At 48.9% G+C, this 13,697-nt stretch overlaps 1 protein-coding gene across 2 annotated transcripts in view; it reads left to right on the top strand.

The window, feature by feature from the left end:
* Window positions 1–664: 664 nt before the first annotated feature.
* BDNF (brain derived neurotrophic factor) overlaps window positions 665–13,697 on the top strand; it is a 32,134-nt gene continuing 19,101 nt past the window's right edge. The window contains exon 1 of one of the 2 annotated variants that reach the window (XM_065755416.1): window positions 665–837. The gene's annotated coding sequence lies outside the window, so the exon portion shown is untranslated. Of the gene's footprint in view, window positions 838–947; window positions 968–13,697 lie in introns of those variants that run through there. The other variant, XM_065755417.1, reaches the window with a different exon arrangement.

Genomic DNA, 13,697 nt, shown 5'->3' with positions numbered 1-13,697 from the left:
AACAAGACACATTACCTTCCAGCATCTGTTGGAGAGAGCGGGTTTTAAGACACTTCTGTCTCCAGGACAGCAAAGAAACAATGGTGAGTACCCATCAAAAAAAAAAAAAAAAAAAAAGCCGCCTATTTTTATAACTAAAAAAAAAAAAAAAAGCTGGAGATGCTGCTTAACGACAGAGTGCGATATCACGGGCTCGGCTTTCGAGTACTTAACGCGCCCGGGGCTCCGACCCAACGCGATGGCGGTGCGGCCGGCGCAACTTTCCGAGCCCGGCGCTCTGGGCTGCAAGGAAAAGCCCGAGGAAGTCGGAGCGGAGGGTGCGGGGTGCGGGGCGCGGGGTGCGGGGTGCGGGCAGGGCCGGGCCGGGCACGGGGCGCGCAGTGCCGCGCGCTTCACGTGACGCCAACGGGGCCGCGCAGGAAGCGCGCAGGAAGCGCGCAGCGGTCCCGGCGGCGGGGCAGCACCCTGGACAGAGGCGGCGGGGGCGGCTCCGCGTCCCGCCCCGCTGCGCGTCTTCTGCGCGGCCCGGCGGGGCTGGGGGAGCCGCTGGCAGCCGGCACCGACCCCCCCCCCCCCCCCCCTTCCCCCCCCGCCCCGCGCTCCCTCCCTCCATCCCTCCCTCCTCTCTTCTCCCCTCCCCGCCCGCCGGAGCTGGGCGAAGTTGAATTCCTAGCGGTGCGGGCTGCGATAGGAAAAGGAGGAAAGGGAGGGAAAAAAAAAAAAAAAAAGAGAGAGACTTGCAAGCTCCGGGGGTTGGTTTGACGGTGTCAACTTTGGGAAATGCGAGTGTTTATCTCCGCAATCTAGCCACTGCCGGTGGTGTTGGCTGTGAGCAAGGTAAGCAGAGGGGTGAACCCCCCCCACCCCCTCTGGCTTTGCCTCCCGCTCGGTGCTGTGGGGATGGGTTCCTGCTCCGTGCCGAGTTTTGTTCCCTTTGTGACGGGGCTGTGCGTGGAGCGTAGCGAAGGTAGGAGACGCGTTATGAGATTGCACTGCGAGTTGAGTTAAGTTGTGCCTGATTTAATCTGGGAATCTCGTATCTCGTTCTGCGCGTGCATGCTTTGGGCAGAGATGCAACCGATCTTTGCCGAGATAAGCCGATGCTCCGGGTTTTTTTCCTAGCTGAGGATGGAAGTTGATTTTGCATAGCTGAAGAGCTGCAGCTGAGCTCTGGCTGGCACTGTGCACAGCTGATCTTACGCAGATAAAGAGACGCAGCTGAGCTGCACCTCTATGGAGCCTCTCGGTGCGGGGTTCACCGATGGCCCCGCGCGCGTGTGTGTGTGTGTATGCGTGTGTTTGTCTGCGTGTGTGCAGCCCCCGACGGAGCGGAGCGCCGGGCGCGCTGTGCTGCCGATCCCATGTCCGCAGCCACTTCCCTAATGAAGGGGGGGGAGGTGTTTGACGAGCCTGAAACCCAAACGCAGCCCCCCGCCTGGAGATGGCTCGGATAAGATTTCTGCTCGCCTCCCTCTCTCTAGTGCTCCCCTCCCTCTTCCGATTCTTCCTACGTAGAAATGTAGCTAATAATATTTAGTCTCCGGGCTAAAAATAAGCTCTGGAAAGTCAGCAGTTTGGCGGAGCAGCGGCGGTGTAGCAGGTAGAGAATCTCTGGTGCTCTGCGCGGAGCCTGTGCATCGCTCTCCCCCCCCACCGTACCACCCCGCCCCAAACCCGAGCTGCTGTGTGGGGGCTCCCGAGGAGGAAGGGGCCGCGCTGCCCACACGGGGGGGGGATCCCGGCCGTCCCCCTCTCCTCCGTGCCCCGGGGGAGCGGCTCCGACTCCCCCCCCATCCCGGCACCGCTCCCTGCGGCAGAGCCGGCGGCGCCCCACTGCGGCGCCGGCCCCACCGGGGAGGGAGGGAGAGAAAGAGGGAGGGAGGGAAGGAGGGAGGATGGTAGGGAGGATCCCGGCGCCCCCGCCTCCCCGGGCTCCCGAGGCGGCTCGCACGTAGCGCCGAGCAGGGAACCCCGGCAGCGCGGGGCTGGCACGGCCGGGCGTCACTCCCTCCTCCCCCCCAAGCCCCGCCGCCCCCTCCGCACGGTTACCGCGGCGACCGCCTCCCACCGGGGTCCCGGGTGCGGGGGCCGGGGATGCCGCCCCCCTCTCCCCCCCGGAGACAACATGGAGCTGCCGCAGGAGCTCCGTGAGCTGTGCGGTGGGCTCCTGTCCGCCCCCCGCTCCCGGAGCGGCCCCCTCCCCTCCGGGCAGCCCGGGGAGGGGCGGAGAGCAGCCGGGTGTTTTTCCACTCGCAGTTGGAAAGTTGCGCTGCCGGGACGTTTCTCGGCAGCGCCCGGGCGAGGAGAAACTCGTGGAGAAGGGAGAGGCCGCTCCGGGAGCGGCCGGATGGAGGGAGCCCGAACGCGGCTCCTTAGCAGCGCCGGGTTGTGAGATTCCTAAGGAAGCATCCTCTGACCTCTCTTCGCTCGGGAAGGAGTCAGGTGGCTGAGGGCTGAGTACGTGTGCTGCGAGCTAGAGGCAGTGAGCCCTGCCAGTCCCCAAACGCACCGTGCTTCTGTTTACGTGTATTTCCCACCCCGGGGACCGCCGTGTATGTCTTCATTCACTTTAATTTTACACCCAGCACTCTGTCAGCAGCCCTTCCAAACTCCCAGTCCTGCTGTTGCCCTTTCTGCCTCCGCCGCCCTGTTTGTGCCAAACACTGATGGCTCTCTGCGAGACGGATGGGACGGGTGGCCGCTAACAAATGACACTGGGCCATATTTGGTCACATTTGCTCGAGTGACTCATGCCTTCATCTGCAAGTGGCTTTATTGATTTTAGTACCTAGTATTTCTCCAGGAGCTGTCACCCATTTGGTGGTGGTTCGTCACTGCCTTCCGTCTCTTACGGTTATGATACTGTAAAATGTCCAATCTCCTCTGAATCTCTCTCCATCCTGCAAAGCTTTGACGTGACAGCCTGTTTTCATCCTCTTTAATGGCTTTCCTTTTATTTCACCCACTGCCACAAGTGTTGTCTTCAGTGGTTTAGAAACACAGAATCACTAAGGTTGGAAAAGACCTCTAAGATCACTGAGTCCAACCCCAACCCACCTGCACCATGCCCACTGGCCACGTCCCTCAGTGCCACATCTGTTCTCTTCTTGAACACCTCGAGGTGACTCCACCCCCTCTGTGGGCAGCCTGTGCCAATGCCTCACCACTCTTTCTGAGAAGAAATTCTTCCTAACATCCAACCAGAACCACCCCGGGTGCAACTTCATTGGTTTGGTGTCTCTCGGGTTCCTGTATGCAGTATGAGATGTTTTTCAGTGTGGTATTTGACAGGCATGATCTGTCTCAAAATGTATTGTTCTCCATTTGGTTAACCACTAGATTTTCAGCATCCTTCTCTAGGTCTCCTATTTTGAACAACCTGATGCTTCTGGTGGCCACCACTGATAGGCCTGAAGGCTTGCATAGCATTTCATTAATCTGAGGGGCTGGAAGTGCTTGCTTGACTTGGTGCAGCAATACATTTGTTTCATTTCTTTATCACGTCAATATTCTTGAGCACCCCAAAATGCCCAGAGATAATGGCCTCTGGCTGCCATTTAGTAGCCAAACTTTGCTTCTTAGAAGCAGTGGAACACCACTGCCCAGCCACGAGACGTTCTGGAAAGGTAGATGAATCCCCAAGGAGAAATTCTGCTCAGTGCTGGAAGTCTTATCATGAATGAATCACTGTAGTAAATCTCCATGGAGCACGCCAAGATGTATCTGCCAGAGTTGGTTTTTTTCTTGTTTTTTTTTGTTTTTTTTTTAATCAGGTACACAAACAAAGAGAACATCCATAAGGTTTCAGGAGATCTAGTTCATTCCTCCAGCAAAAAATAGTAATGTCAACGAGATGCTGTAAACAGCACCTTGTGCAAGCAACAGTACCTCTGAAAATCAGCAGGTTCCTTTGGACTTGGGAAACAGACAGGTAGCACAGGCTGAAAGGCGTAAGGGCAGACGTATGGATAAGTGCTTTCACAGCTCCCTCCCCTTTGAGCTAAAATTAGATTGAGAACATGTTTCTTTTGTTGGTGGAAAAACCCTTGGGTGCAGGTTTGGAAACTGGGGCTAGCAAAATGAAGTTTGTCAAAGTGGAGATGTTGGCTTTTGAGGCATGGAGAGCTAGGGAGAATGAAGTGAGGAATGCAGGACTAACTTGTTGCCATTCATGGTTGGCAGGCCCTGCTCGCATCAGGGGCCACAGAATATGGGCAGATGATATGGAAGCACGTAATACTCATATGGTTAGAAGTAAGCACCAGAAGCATTTCCGAACATCCCGTGTTTCCCTTGCAATTGGGTTTTCAAACAGTTCTACACTTCCTTTCTGCATCCCTCCCACCACACAGATAGGAATACTGAGATGCCCTGGCAAGGAAATGTCCCGGGCCATCCCAGGCCTTGTGATGAGCTGCTCCACGTGCAAACCACTCTGCACTTCCCCGAGTCCTCGCTCCCACTCACCAGCAAGGTGTGGCACAGTATGAGGCACTGACTCCTCTGGGTCACTGAAAATGTCTCTGAGACAAACTCTTTCAACATTATAGCCAGGAAAACATAACAACTGACATGGAGTTCATATAACAACTGCCCACCCATTTCATTATTCCACAAATGTGTGATTCGTGCCTGTGAGCTGTCACCGTTAACATTTCCATCTGTCTCAATATTGCTTCTATTCTTAGTTGCTATGTGATAGATGTAGGTGTATGAAAAGGATTTCTCCCCCTTCCCTGTGTCATGAAACAAAATAAACGAAAGCCACATACGTGTACCCGTGCGTTTCATGCAGGCCAGAAGGAATACCAGCACGCTGCAGGCACTGCCTTTGAAGGAGTGAACAACACACAGCCGTGGCCTCTGGGTGCTGCTGTAACACGTACACGATGGGGCAAAGTGTAAATAAGTCAAAATCTAACCACAGAAGAACAGTACTGCTTTGATCTTCTTTTGAATGTGTTGTTTTAGAGATCTGTTTTCCTAATCACATAAGTATGGGAGTCATTTCACTTATCGCATAATCCTAATTGGTCTTTTCCCGAGGCAACCTCAGAGGGAAGATCCAAGAATCAAGCCATTGGCTCTGCTGATAGTCCAGACTTGCAGCTTTCCAGGTACTTGTTTCTTGGACAAACAGAAAGCTTTTTGCTTAGGACAGGCAAATCCCTTGCTTCTCAGTGCCTATGTGCCAGCACTGGATGCGATGGGATGCCCCCAAAGGCTTACAGGCCTCAGTGGCCTCAAGCACAGGCAAAACCTGGCTCCGTTCCGTGTGTTCTGCAGTTCCTGGCAGTGCTGGAACTTCATGGCAGAGCACAAAGTCTTGTGGTCTGTTGGCAGGCTGTATGAGAGGCCAGGCTGTCATGGACCAAGCTCTTTCCATCAGTGCCCAAATATATACTTTCTCTTCCCCTACTTTTTAGTGCTCTGGTCTTTCTTTTTTTCTTCCCAAAATAGCACACAAAACCCTAACTTAACAAGCGTAAACCATACACGCTGGCCTCCAATTTATTTTGACATTTGGCAAGAATGATTACGCAACGTGTTCATTAAGTCATAACATTTTCGCCACTTTGCCATTTCAGATCCTTATTGACTGTAGCACATGTGAAGATAATGAATTTATTTATTTTCAAAGCGGGAAGTAGGCCACAAACCTCTGACGAAAACACATTATTTCTGCTTGCAGTGTATACAGAGCCTTTTAGAAGCTCAGGTCTCACCTGGCTGTAAAAGAGTAATGGCTCATTTCTGAAAAGGGGTGAGGAGGGGCGTGTCATCCACCGCAGTGTTTATAGGGTGGTGCAGCTGAGGTGGTCCAGTCAGACAAGTTGTTTCCTTTTTCTTAAACAGAGCCCCTTCCTCCTGACAGTCCTTTGTGGGGCATATGAATAATGCATTAAACAGTTACGGTAATAGATAATTAGATGGGCCAGCTAAAAGCAATGGGAAAGGGGGCTGGTTGCAAAAGGATTACAGAAGGTGTGTGGGCATTTTGACATCCAGAAAACGTTATAGATCTGGTCTCAGCTACCTCAGTCTCATGATGATAATTAAGAAATGTGGGTGTAGCAAAGCTATTTGCATGGTTTGGTTGGATTATTGCTGCAGTTCAAAATACAATTGGCACAGACACCCACATTGGACATAATTGCCCTTTGATGAGGCAGATACTGACTTTTTAAAGTTGACATAGTTAAAATTATGTCTAACGTTTATGGGGCCACAAGCTTCTCGCTAGATTCCATTATTAAAACAAATGGTAACAGACAAGCTGAAGTACTTAAAAGTTGGAGACGTGTTGAGAGCGAGAGCACATTGGCAGTGAGAATTCTTTAGGATTAACCCTGCTCTCATCTGCTCAGCAAGAGTAGAGGAACATGGGCAGTGGCCAGAGAGTTTGCTTCATGTGCATTTCCATACATCCTCTTCAAGACAGGCCGCAGGGAAGGCCAGCAAGGCTGCATCATCAATAACCGAGAGCATAAAGTCTGGTACCTGTGCAGCTTGTGTGCTGTATGGCAAATCTTTGCAGTTCTTTTGCGACTGTACGTTCATCAACAATACAGATGTGTTACCAAACTCCCCTCTAAAGGAGTTTTTCACCCTCTTGAGTAGGGTGAAAAATACCACAGAGAAATACATATCTGTGTATATCTGTGTATATATGTGTATATATGCTCCAGCTTCTTTAAAAGTATTTTTTTTTTACATAAACAGATGTGAATGGTAACTATGGGAGGCACTGAATGTGTACAGCCACAGAAGCTTAAAGATGTTGACTTCAGGCCTCATCCTGCATTAGGAAGTATTTTTTATTTTTTTATTTTTTTGGTACATTTGTATCCCTAAAATAATAGCAATGGAAGAAGCTTGCATAGCAACCCAGTTCAGGCTTTCCCTGAGGAACAGGGAAGTTCTGTGTCATCTTACAATGTTCAAAGAGGCCTTCAATATTTTCCCATAAAACCATCATCAAAAACCTGATGATGACGAGAGGACAGTGGGTTTCAGGGAGGCAGGTGGGTACTAACAGAAAAAAAAAAAAAAAAAAGACTGCTTCTGACAGCAAATACTTTTGAAACCTGACCAACTCTACTGAGAAGGGAACACAGTGAAATTCATGAGCAAGGGTCAGGAGGGTGGAGCTGCCGAGGTAGTTAGTTGGCTCTGTCAAATAAATGCTCATTCACATCTGCTGAAAGTTTGTAAAACCATCTGAGAGGATATTTGGCTGAGTTCTGTAAGCAGATACCTGATAAAATGGAATTGACCAAGAGAAAAAGCTCTGATTTTTTTTTTAAGTGAGGCTAAATCCCAGTTTTGGAATTTTCTGGTAGGTGACAATAGATCTCAAGCATCCTTTGCTTTTGTACATGCCACTTTCTGCAGCCTGAAGTGTGACGGCACTTAGGCTATTGCTGAAATTTTATTGCATGAGAAAGGAAAAATGAATAGTACATCTATTGGCTGCAGAAAGTCATCCACGCCAGGAGTGAAGCTCACATTATTTCCCATATGAATCTTTTTGTGCCTCAGATTTGGTTTATTGACTAAGTTATTCCAAGTCCTTATACCACACTCATCACTCACTGTGGTATTTGAACACCTTGCTAAGTGACATGACTAATATCCGCCACAAGTTTCGCCCTCATCCTCTCCCAGGGGAGCAAGTGTTTGAAGTCTGGGGTTTTTTTGGGGTTTTTTTTGTTTGGTTGGTTTGGTTTGTTGGGTTTTTTTGTTTGTTTTTTTTTGTTTTTGTTTTTTTGCTTTTTCTGTTTGCTTTTTTCCTCTGCTTTTCTTGCTGTGTGTTTGTCCTTCACAAAGGCCTGGTGGCATGAGAGGTAAGAGCTTCATCAGGGATTCGCCCCATTCTTCTCTCCCCCCCCCCCCGGCGCCACATCACCGCCAGTCACTCTATCCACCGCCTATTCCCCAGGCAGATCTGATTCTCGCACGTTTCCCGCCGGCCACCTGTTGTTTTCCTGCTCCCAAATCCTTCACCTAGACTCAGCCATCAGCTGCATGGCCTTGGTCATAGCCCAGGATACCCACTTCTGTTCTGGGCTCTTTCTCTCTTTTTCTTTTTCTTTTCTTTTCTTTTCTTTTCCTTTTCCTTTTTTTTTTTTTTTTTTTTTTTTGCAACGCTTTCATAGATCCCAACTTTGCTGACTTCAGAGAGGCTTTTGTTCCCCAGTCTATCGCCTTTGGCACCAAATAGTTATTTTTATCATCCCATCAAAGATCTCCCACAGCACTCGCTAAAGGAGAATTCTGCTAGCTTACAGTTTTTAGGGAGCCCAAAGCGACCAAAATATCTGACAGGAAGGCTGAGCCTTTTATTTTTTTAAGGCAAAGCGAGAAAGTTAATTTTAAAATGGTGAGAATTTCATATTCATTTATCTGGAGGGATTTTCCAGACGAAGTGGGGTGGAGGGAAACCGGAGAAGACAGACTTTCCCAGTTTGCTTGCTGATGGGCTTGCCCCGTGCCCTGGCATGCTGTCCTGCTCAGGAGCAATGGGGAGGGCTGAGGTGAGGAACCGCTGCCTCCTCCACCTCCAGAGGCCATTTCACCACCTGCTGCTTCTGTGTGACAGCTGCCTGGGGCCCTGATTAGCAGCACAGCTCAGCTCGCCTCTGCCATGCTGCTGGCACAACTGTGTGTGCTATGCCAGTTCCTATCAGGAGCACTTGGGCCTACTTGTGTGCCTGCTGCCCCAGGAACATAGAGTCATGAAGTTTGGGAGAAACCACTAAGATCATTCTGTTCAATCTCAAACTCATCCTCACCATGCCTGCTAACCACATCCTAAGTACCATATCTACTCTTTCCTTGAACACCCCTGGGACAGTGACTCCGACACCTCCCTGGGCCGCACTGGGCATGATGGAGGCTTGGCACCAAGTCTGGTTTGGATCTGTTTGTGTCTTTATCTCTCATTTTGGGTTTCCCTCACACTTTCGAAGCCCTGAAGAAGTGAGGGGCTATGCAGAGTAGGGAAAAAGCAAGCACCAGGTCCCAGCAGAAGAGCAGCAATCACCACTGCAAAATAAACTGTGTTATCAACCGTGCTTCCCGGACGCTGATAACTGCTGTAGATTTCTGGCAGTTAATGGGGCGTAAATTAAGAAACTAATCAGAAACGAGCCTCTAAACTATACCAATTCCTATTCATTTGCTTTTATCTCAATACAACTTCCTTAAAGAATATTTTTAATAGATTTTTTTTTCAACATTTCTAGTAAGAGGCAGTAGATAAAATGTCATAATTTACATATGAAGGAGTTTCTGTCAGTGCAATCCCTTTCTAAAAAGCCGTTTTACCCTAATATGGTCCCGGAGTTTAAGTATCATATTCTGTCGCAGCGCCTTTTGCATCAAAACAATTTTTCTATGTTTCATATCCAAGAAAAAAAATGTTGAATATTTAAATTCCATATCCTTTTTGATCTTAATTCCCATCACAGAAGAGCTCTTTAGGCCCCATCAATGTGCTCTAGGTACAATACCGGAGTGTATTTTTCATATGATAGGATCTAACCCAAATTAGGAAACCAAAGGGGAACATGCTATACATGCCTGGAAGGGAAATGGATTCTGCTCCGAGCACGGAGCAGGGTAAAGCATCAAACAGAAACATTTTGAAAATACAGAATAATGGTTTGAATTCCTCACTGCAGGATCCTTGCTTAAAACCTAGCACTCGGCTCTGTGCTGATTTACATGCTTTGCATTCCTGCCGCCTTCAGTGGTGTTTATATTCAAGTTATTGAAGGCACAATGAGGCCATGGAGTATATCATCAGGTTGCAATTAGTTATAGCAGATTAATCAGGGTAACTAATGACAAACAAAGAGGTGTTTAAAGATACCGCTCCTTTGTAAGTATTTATGTGTCACCTGTGTAAACTACGTGAAAAATAAACCAGTGTCCAGGAAACAAGCACTAACAATGTGATTTATGTGTTCATACTGGTGGTGTGGGTCCCGGATCTCTGCAGGAGGCCCCGAGGCCGTCCTGCTGGAGTTTGATTCTGGTGGGTGCTGGCTCACACCAGCCCCAGGCTTGGCTTACTGGGGCCCTCCCAGTGGCCATGTCCCCACTGCACAGCCTCACATTTAAGAAGTTGAGTGGAGCCTGAGGAAAGATAGTTGCATGCATCTGAAAAACTCGGTTTACTGCGTGTGAATGGCAGGAGTTTTAGACCTGAAGAGGCCAGCCCCAAGCTCCTGTCCCACCTCAGGTCACTGCCACCAGCAGTGCATTGCTCACTGCCACCACGTGCCTCTGCCCATTAATCTCCCCAGTGGAACGCAGCAACGTTCATACACCACATGGTTCCAGTTATTAAATGAGCAGAAGATGAACAATCCCAAGTGTTCAATAAACAGACAAGACAGCGAGCAAATGAAATGTGTTAGTTAAGGGAAATTGTGTCATGAACCACAAGTCACAAGCCTGGGGAAGGAGGATGCGATGCTGTCTGGGATTTCTTGCTAAGACTTCAAGTTTTGTGGCCTCAGCGATGATTTTACATCACAGTTAGCAAAAAAGTCTACTGCTCCTCAGCTACTTCTCTCTTTAGTTTGCTTTAGCTTGTTAACATGGAGAATGTGTTGACCAGAGGGTGGCGGGCATGGCACCGAGCTGCTGCAGCTAAAGGGGCAATTGGACACTGCTCTCAGACGTCGGCTTTGGGTGGTCCCGTGTGGGGCCAAGGGTTGAACTCGATGATGCTGTGGGTCCTTTCTGGCTGGGGATATTCGGTGACTGCATGATTTTATGAGTATTTTTGTGTGCAAATGGCGCATTCAGTCTCTGTGCTGATGGTTGCATGGGGGTGGCAAGGCCCAAGCACAGGCCGGGCGTGCTCCCACTGCAAGTACAGTCATGAGCGGCTTAATGTGTCTCTGTACAACACACACATGCACTTCCTCGTCTGCAGGCAGCTCATCTGCACCTACCACAGAGCTTTGCTACGGCAGCAATTCCATGCACAGAAATTGTGCTGAAATCCCTGACTAGAACGCACGGGCCAAGATCCAGGGCACAGATCCCCCGTGTGACGGGAAACTGGCATACCTTTAGCAGACATGAGAAGAGACCAATTACTTTTAATTGTTGGTTCAAGTTCTTAAATTCTCCTTTGCTGTAGCTGGAGGGTGATGACGCTGAGCTATTAGGTGGTATTTTCCTCAGCAAAAATGTAGTGGTTTCAGCCCCAGTGATTGAAAGGTGCTTTATCCTGTACATGCACAGCCTGCAAATCACGCCTAATGAAAGGTCTTTGATTTTGCAGTCCCTCTGGTGTGAGTGGGACTAACGTTGTCAGAGTGGCGTCACAGCCCAGTCATCGTCTTCCAAACGCGATAACGCCTGCGACTTCCAATCGTGTTTATAACTCGCTGCAATTCTTCGCATTGCTTGAGTTGGAAAAGTTTATTTCAATGAACATTCCAGCCCTTTAATGTGAAAAAAAAATAGCAAAGATAGGTAACTAGGAAACATGAATAAACATAATGAAACATAAAATACTTGTAGTGATATAAGAACTGACCTCAGGCAATTAAAATTATTAATAGAAAAAATACTCCAGTGTCAAAACCTGAGCGCATCAACATCATTCACATTTGTGTAATCAGGATTAGTTTATATTTCCTGACAGCTGAGCAAGAGGGAGTCCACGCTGCAGTTTCTTGACCTTTTTCTCTTTGCAAAACAGGCGGAGATACTACGTTCCTACAGCAGGGAGCGTGAAGGTGCAGCTGTGGGGGGAGGCTGAGCCGCCTTTCATGGATAGACCAACTGTGGGCCTTTTAAGAAGCTTATTCTTTTCAAATATTGACTTCTTTTTTTATTGCTTCTCTTACAATTGCAATGGGGGAATTTAAGAGCCCCGCAACCCACTTCATCATATAATTAGATTATCAGTAAATTTGGACCTCAGACATCAATCACTATAATGCATAGCCTCCTCTGAGACAGAAACCAGATGTGTGTGCTGCTGCTTTGTTCTTTATGGTATCTACAGCATCAGTGGTGCCTATGCTATTGTTTAAATTGAATTCAGCAAAAAGCAATGGTCTTACCCCACTACGAGTGATCTGATATTGCTTGTAGGGATAAATCAGCATTGTAGTGATGGACAACTCTTGGTCATACTCCTTCACTGTCGCCATTTGGAATAGGGTGAAGTGTAATTGGTGCATGCAAAACATCATTTTATCTAGTCAGTAGTAGAAAGAAGACACTGGATGTCAATGCGAGCACCGTACAGCGGGCATGCTGCAGTGCTGACACAATGGGCTCAAAGCACAGGAGTCACCTGGCTGAAATAACCAGGAATGGGTCCTACTGATCAGCACTGAGCTCCAGGACCTGCAGAGCCCAACTCCAAAAGAGAGAGGGACAAGAAGGGCTGTCTTCATTGGGCACCTGGAACCCATGGGACACAGTGGTGCTGCATACCCTTGCATATGGATGTGGAAGAGAAGCTCTCCGGGTACCTCTAAGCCTCAAGCATTTCCTGTAGGAAAAGAAGAGAAGCTCTGACTAGGGAAGTGTCCCCCCTAAGGATTTCTGTTTGTTTTACAAACTATGACTTCGCAGGCCCAGTCTTTTGGGGCTCGTTCATACAGCATTCTCCTTGAAGTCAACGTCTGCTGAGAACTCAGGAGCCCAGACTGTGTGTGCGTTAGAACACAAGCTGATCATTATTTACACCACTTTTTCATTTTCCTGTCCATCAAGCACTGGCTGGTAATAATCCCCCAAGGGCTGATTATCCTGGCAAGATGCAGCAGCTCTCTGACCACACCTCTTCCCCAGGAAGATCTTGGTACTGAGGCAGAGTGCTGGGAGCAGAGCACAGAGGGAATTACAGCCAGTGGTTGCCTGGAACCTCATGTTGCCTGGGTCCTCATGTCCACAGCAGAGCTGATCGCGTCTAACACCAAGTGAAGATTTGTCAGGCGGTCCAGAACACGCTTCCTTTCCAAAATTAAAAGCTCTGATTGCAAGCAGGCTTTCTAAACACAATCTCTCCCCCTCGCTCCTGAGAGCAAGCCAGCAGATGCTTCAGCGTCTCTACAGCACGACATTCGCTGCTGCTCATCTGCATGTCTAGTGTATGAGAAGAGTCCCTCCTCCAGGAATAACGCGTGTGTAATGTATTACGTTACAGCTAATTAAAGCAGCCCCTGCTGCTGTTCAGCTTGACTGGTGGATCATTCAAATATTTGCAGGTGTTGTCCTACGAACGCTGAACATTAAAGCTCTGCCACCTCAGCCTTCTCACGATGCAAAAAGCGGCTTAGGACGTACCACCTCGAGTGCCATCAGCCACCATCATCATAAGGCTGTACCTGGAAAGCTGAACTGTGTAGCAGGGAGAAGCCCAGCACTGCAGATGAGTTGCAGATAGCAGCGTGGCGAGTTCCAGCTGCGCTCCCCTTGCTGGAGGCTGCCCCCAAAGATCCACCTTGCAGCGCCAGCAGGAGGAACGAGGGCACGCAGGTACATAACGAGGGAAGGCAGCAGCTGATCCATTCCTAATGGCAGAATTGGAGTTTTATAGAAGGAGGACTTGAGGTGTGAGTTTTAAAGAAGTTCTTAAAGCTGCAAAGGATATGAACCACCAGGCTTGTTTCCCTTAATATATATTAAAAGCAGTTTTATTGGGGAGCCCTTCG

The sequence above is a fragment of the Cyrtonyx montezumae genome, unplaced genomic scaffold (genome assembly GCF_038088225.1).
Source record: "Cyrtonyx montezumae isolate F1298 unplaced genomic scaffold, pur_monq_1.0 scaffold_10, whole genome shotgun sequence".
Taxonomy (NCBI): Eukaryota; Metazoa; Chordata; class Aves; order Galliformes; family Odontophoridae; genus Cyrtonyx; species Cyrtonyx montezumae.
The sequence above is the reverse complement of the archived record's forward strand: the minus strand, read 5'-3'. Positions and strand labels throughout refer to the sequence as shown.